Source organism: Aotus nancymaae, unplaced genomic scaffold (genome assembly GCF_030222135.1).
Source record: "Aotus nancymaae isolate 86718 unplaced genomic scaffold, 86718_ANA_hifiasm-v0.15.2.pri h1tg000079l, whole genome shotgun sequence".
Classification (NCBI taxonomy): domain Eukaryota; kingdom Metazoa; phylum Chordata; class Mammalia; order Primates; family Aotidae; genus Aotus; species Aotus nancymaae.
Window position 1 is genome coordinate 24,579,930 of NW_026988494.1, and position 6,000 is coordinate 24,585,929.

Here is a 6,000-nt window from a genome sequence, read left to right on the forward strand (position 1 = left end):
GAGGTTTCTCTTTCTGTGCCTGGCTTGTTTCACTTAAGATAATGACCTCCAGTACCATTCATGCTGCTGCAGATGACATGATTTCCTTCTTTTTTATGGCTGAATTGTTTTCTACTGCGTATATGGACCACATTTTCTTCACCTGTTTGTCCATTGATGGACACTTGGTTGATTCCATATCTTTGCTATTGTAAATAGGGCTGCAATAAACATTCAAATGCAGATATCCTTTTGATGTACTGATTTCTTTTCTTTTGGATAAATGCCTAGTACTGGGATTACTGAATCATATGGTAGTTCTATTTTTAGTTTTTTAAGAACTCTCCATACTGTTTTCCATAATAGGTGTATTAATTTACATTCCTGTCAATAGCGTGGAAGCATTCCCTTTCCTCCACATCCTTGAGAGCTTCTGTTATTTTTTGTCTTTTTAATAACAGCCGTGCTAACTGGAGTAAGATGATGTCTCATTGTGGTTTCATTCATACTACCTTGATTAGTGATGCTAAGTGTTTTCTTATATACCTGTTGGCCATTTGTACAGTCTACATTTTTTTTTTTTTTGAGACTGACTCTCGCTCTGCCGCCAGGCTGGAGTGCAGTAGTATGATCTCAGCTCACTGCAACCTCCGCCTCCCAGGTTTAAGCGATTCTCCTGCCTCAGCCTCCGGAGTAGCTGGGATGACAGGTGCGCACCACTATACCTGACTAATTTTTGTATTTTTGGTAGAGACGGGGTTTCACCACATTGGCCAGGATGGTCTCGATCTCTTGACCTGGTGATCCGCCTGCCTCAGCCTCCCAAAGTACTGGGGTTACAGGTGTGAGCCACCGCACCCAGCCCAGTCTACTTTTCTAAGCCATTGTTAGATCTAAATATTTCTTTTTATAGCTTCCTTATTCAACCATTGATAGAATGAAAGTCCTAACTTAAGCTTTGTGAAAAAAATATATGGTTGGCCAGGCGTGATGGCTCATGCCTGTAACCCCAGCACTTTGGGAGGCCAAGATGGGTGAATCACTTGAGGCCATGATCACGCCACCACACTCCACCCTAAGCAACAGGGCAAGACTCCGTCTCAACAACAGCAAAAGGTTCTTGCAGCTATACCAATACTGGCTACAATAAACCAATAGCAGAAGCTGACCTTGTGCCCTGAGTCAAGAAGCATTGCTACATTTCATGTAAGTGTTTGGGTTTGATGGAAGCAGATTGAAAGCCAGTTCTCGTATATATTATATGCTACAGTGTCTACAGCTATATATCTGTCCGGTGGAGTCATAGCTACCTCAAGGTAGTAGGAGAATAAAATGAGATATTGTATACCACCACTTCTGGATCTCTCCTCTGCACTCCAGAATCATATAACCAATGCGACCTGGATCCCATACAGATGACTTTGACTCATCAAATCCAGAACTGAACTCAGCATTTTCCCCCAAACTAACTCTTCCTGGTTTTCCATCAGAGAGAATTTCGCCTTCAGTAGTAACTGGGTGAGATCCCTAAATTCCCATGTCCCACATCCAACAGTCACCAAGTCACGTCAATTTTACTCTTAATGACTCTGATGTGCCCACTGCTCTCTCTGTATCACTACAGTCTTAATTTGGGGTGCCATATGTCCCCCACTTCTGCACCTGCCACCCCCAATGGCCTCCCTCTTTTGAACCTTGCCCTCTTCAAATGATTATCCACATTAATTTCAGAGAATATGTTCTAAAGAGCATGTCTAGTGATGGCATTTCCTGCTTAAAATCTAGTGGCCTTCCTATTGCCCCCAGATATATTTGTTGTTGTTCTTGTTGAGATAGGGTCTAACTCTGTCACCCAGGCTGGAGTGCAGTGGCACAATCATGACTCGTTCAGCCTCAGACTCCTAGGCTCAAGCAATTCTTGATCTCAGCCTCCAGGGTATCTGGAACCACCGGCACGTACCACCATGTCCACCTAATTTTTTTGTAGAGGCCAGATCTTAGTATGTTGCCCAGACTGAGCAGTTAGAGTTGAGCTCCGTCTCAAACTCTTGAGCTCAAACAATCCTCCCACCCTGGTGGGAATTGCTGGGACTACAGGTGTGTGCCATCATACTCAGCTAATTTATAAATTTTTTGTAGAGACAGGGTTTCACCATGTTGCTCAGGCTGATCTCGAACTCCTGGGCTCAAGCAATCCTCCCTCTTCAGCTTCCCAAAGTACTAGGATTACAAGTGTAAGCCACTTCACCCAGCCTAGATATATTTGTTCAACAGCTTCAGTAAAATTCCTATATCGTACAATTTACTTTTTTTGTTGTTTTTTGAGACAGGGTCTTGTGTGACCTAGGCTGGAGTGCAGTGGCACAATCACAGCTCACTGCAGCCTCAAAGTCCTGGGCTTAAGCAAATCTCCTATCTTAGTCTCCCAGGTAGCTGAGAACACAGGCACACATCACCATGGCTAATTTTTTTTGTAGAAATGGGATCTCATTATATTGCCCAGGCTGGTCTTGAATTCCCAGGCTCAATCAATCCTCTCACCTTGGCCTCCCAAAGTGCTGGGATTACAGGCATGAGCCACCTCGCCAGAGTACCCATTTAAAGCCCACAGTTCAGTGGTTTTTAGTATATTAACAGACTTCTACAACCATCACCACAATCAATTTAGGTATAATCAATGTTTATCTTCGTCACCTAAAAAAAAAACCCCATTCCCATTATCAGTCTCTCTCTGCTTCTCCCCAACCCCCTTATCCCCTGGCAATCAATTGCCTACTGTTCCGTCCCTATGGATTTGCCTATTCTGGACATTGCATATACATGGAATCATACAGTATGTGATATTTTGTCACTGACTACTTTCACTTGGTACAATGTTTTCAAGTTTCATCTATAGATGAAAAAGGAAAATTTCATTCCTTTTTTTTTTTTTTTTTTTTTTTTTTTGAGACGGAGTTTCGCTCTTGTTACCCAGGCTGGAGTGCAATGGCACGATCTCGGCTCACCGCAACCTCCGCCTCCTGGGTTCAGGCAATTCTCCTGCCTCAGCCTCCTGAGTAGCTGGGATTACAGGCATGCGCCACCATGCCCAGCTAATTTTTTGTATTTTTAGTAGAGACGGGGTTTCACCACGTTGACTAGGATGGTCTCGATCTCTTGACCTCGTGATCTGCCCGCCTTGGCCTCCCATTTCATTTCTTTTATGGCTGAATAATATTCTATTGTTTGCACCGACCACATTTCGCTCCTCCAGTCATCACCAGCCAATGCGCATTTGGGTTGTTTTCACTCTTTGGGCATTATGAAAAACACTGCTATGAACATTCACTTACAAGACTTTGTTTATATTTCTCTTTTGTTTTATTTCTCTTAGCTAGAGAGGAGTAGAATTGCGGGGTCATAGGGTAAGTTGATGTTTAACTTTTTAAGAAGCTGCCAAATGTTTTCCAAAGAAGCCGCACTACCCTAGCCCCTCCACCAGCACAAGCTACTAAACGTGGTTACAAGGTCCTTCCTAATCTAGTTACAGCCTGTTGTACCACCTTCATCTCCGTGGATGCCCCAACTCAAACCAGATATTCAAGGAGGCCCAACTTTGCCAGCCCCAAAACATAAACACTCCGTCTCACTCAGGCTTCTATAAACATGGTTCCCTGTGCCGGGACTACTCTTCCTCCGTCATCTCCAGGCTCACGCCCACTTGTCCTCAGGCTCAGTTTCCTTGGCATATCTTCTCAGGGCCCCCCACAAGACTGGTGAGGTCTCCACACTCCCTCAGGTGCCCTGAGCATGTATGTTCCAGTGGCTCTTCTCATACTACAGGGTCATCACCTCTTTGCTGGTCTTTATCTAATAGGGTTTGGATTTGTGTCTCCACCCAAACCTCATGTGCAGTTGTAATCCCCAGTGTTGGAGGTGGGGCCTGGTGAGAGATGATTGGATCATAGGGGCAGATTTCCCCCTTGCTGTTCTCTTGAGAGCTGGTCTTTTAAAAATGTGTGGGCCAGGCATGGTGGCTCCCAGCACTTTGGGAGGCCAAGGTGGGTAGATTACCTGAGGTCAGGAGTTGGAGACCAGCCTGACCAACATGGTGAAATCCCATCTCTACTAAAAATACAAAAAATTAGTTGGGCATGATGGCAGGCACCTGTAATCCCAGCTAGTTGGGAGTCTGAGCCAGGAGAATTGCTTGAACCTGGGAGGCGGAGGTTGCAGTGAGCTGAGATCACACGACTGCACTCCAGCCTGGGTGACAGTGCGAGACTCCATCTCAAAAAAAAAAAAAAGTGTGTGGCACCTCCCCCCACCATTCCAGCCATGTAAGACATGCCTGCTTCCCCTTCTAGTTCTGCCATGATTGAAAGTTTCCTGACGCCTCCCCAGCCACGTTACCTGTACAGCCTGCAGAACTGTGAGCTAATTAAACCTTTCTTTTTTTTTGAGACAGAGTCTCACTCTGTTGCCAGGCCGGAGTGCAGTGGCATGATCTCGGCTCACTGCAATCTCCGCCTCTCGGGTTCAAGCAATTCTCCTGCCTCAGCCTCCTGCATAGCTGGGACTACAGGCCCGCACCACCATGCTCAGCTAATTTTTGTATTTTTAGTAGAGATGGGGTTTCTCCATGTTGGCCAGAATGGTCTTGATCTCTTGACCTCGTGATCTGCCCTCGTTGGCCTCCCAGAGTGCTGGGATTATAGGTGTGAGCCACCAAGCCCAGTTTAAACCTCTTTTCTTTATAAATTACCCAGTCTCAGGTATTTCTTTATTGCAGTGCAAAAATGGACTAATACATTATCCTTCACCAAACTGTAAGCTCCCTAAGGATAAGAATCATACCTTTTTCCTCAGCCAAAACAGTTCCTGATATGTTGGTAGCTCTCCATAAATATTTGACACATGGATAAAGCCCTCAGCATATAGTAGGCCGTCACCCTCTTCCCTACTTTATTGCAAGTGTGATGCAAGAGTCCAAAACTCCATTCTCTCCAAAGAAAATTGTTCCCAAACCATCTTGGAAGTGCACAGTCTGATTTTAAAAATAAAACGTTGTAGTTCCTTCCTGATTCTCTTTGGTACGGGCTAATAATAAAGTGAGCTGGCATTCCTTGGGTATATATCAACTGACAGCAGAGGGAGCCAAGCCAAGAATGTGCTAGGTGGTGGGTAGGAATCTGCGTGCGATTAAAAATAGGCTATGTGTAACAACGGAGGAAAATTACTCAAATGACCAGCAATTAGGAAACAGTTCAATAAATTCTGGTATTAGATAGATTATGTTGCCATTAAAATCATAACTATGGAAAGGTTTATTCAAAATAATCCTAAAAATAAAACTAGAACACAAATTAGAATATATACTTTAAGTATGAAACATTGTATAATATCATAAAATGCTATTCATTCCAGGTATTTTAGAGTAAAATTTAAAATTGGGAATTTTTTCTCAGTTTTTATTTAAGCTTTTGTTGTAAAATCTCATGACAAATGATTGTCATGCATTGTTTCCAAAGTGTACATTATATTTTGGACATAGTGAGCTTTTTGATCACTGAAGGTACCTAAAGGTACTATTTATAATTTGTTGGATGTATATGATGCATTGCATTCCTTAATTTAAAATATATATGAATAGGCCAGGCATGGTGGCTCACACCTGAAATCCCAGCACTTTGGGAAGCTGATGTAAGGGGATCACCTGAGGTCAGGAGTTCAAGACCAGCCTGGCCAACATGGTGAAACCTGTCTCTACTAAACCTGTCTCTACTAAACCCTGTCTCTACTAAAAATACAAAAATTAGCTGGGAGTGGTGGTGGGTGCCTGTAATCCCAGCTACTCGGGAGGCTGAGGCAGGAGAATCATTTGAGTCCAGGAGGCAGAGTTTGCAGTGAGCTGAGATTGCACCACTGCACTCCAGCCTGGACAACAGAGCGAGATCCCTTCTCAAACAAACAATATATATAATATATATATACACACACACACATATTTATATATTAATGTTCGTATGCATGCATGTATTC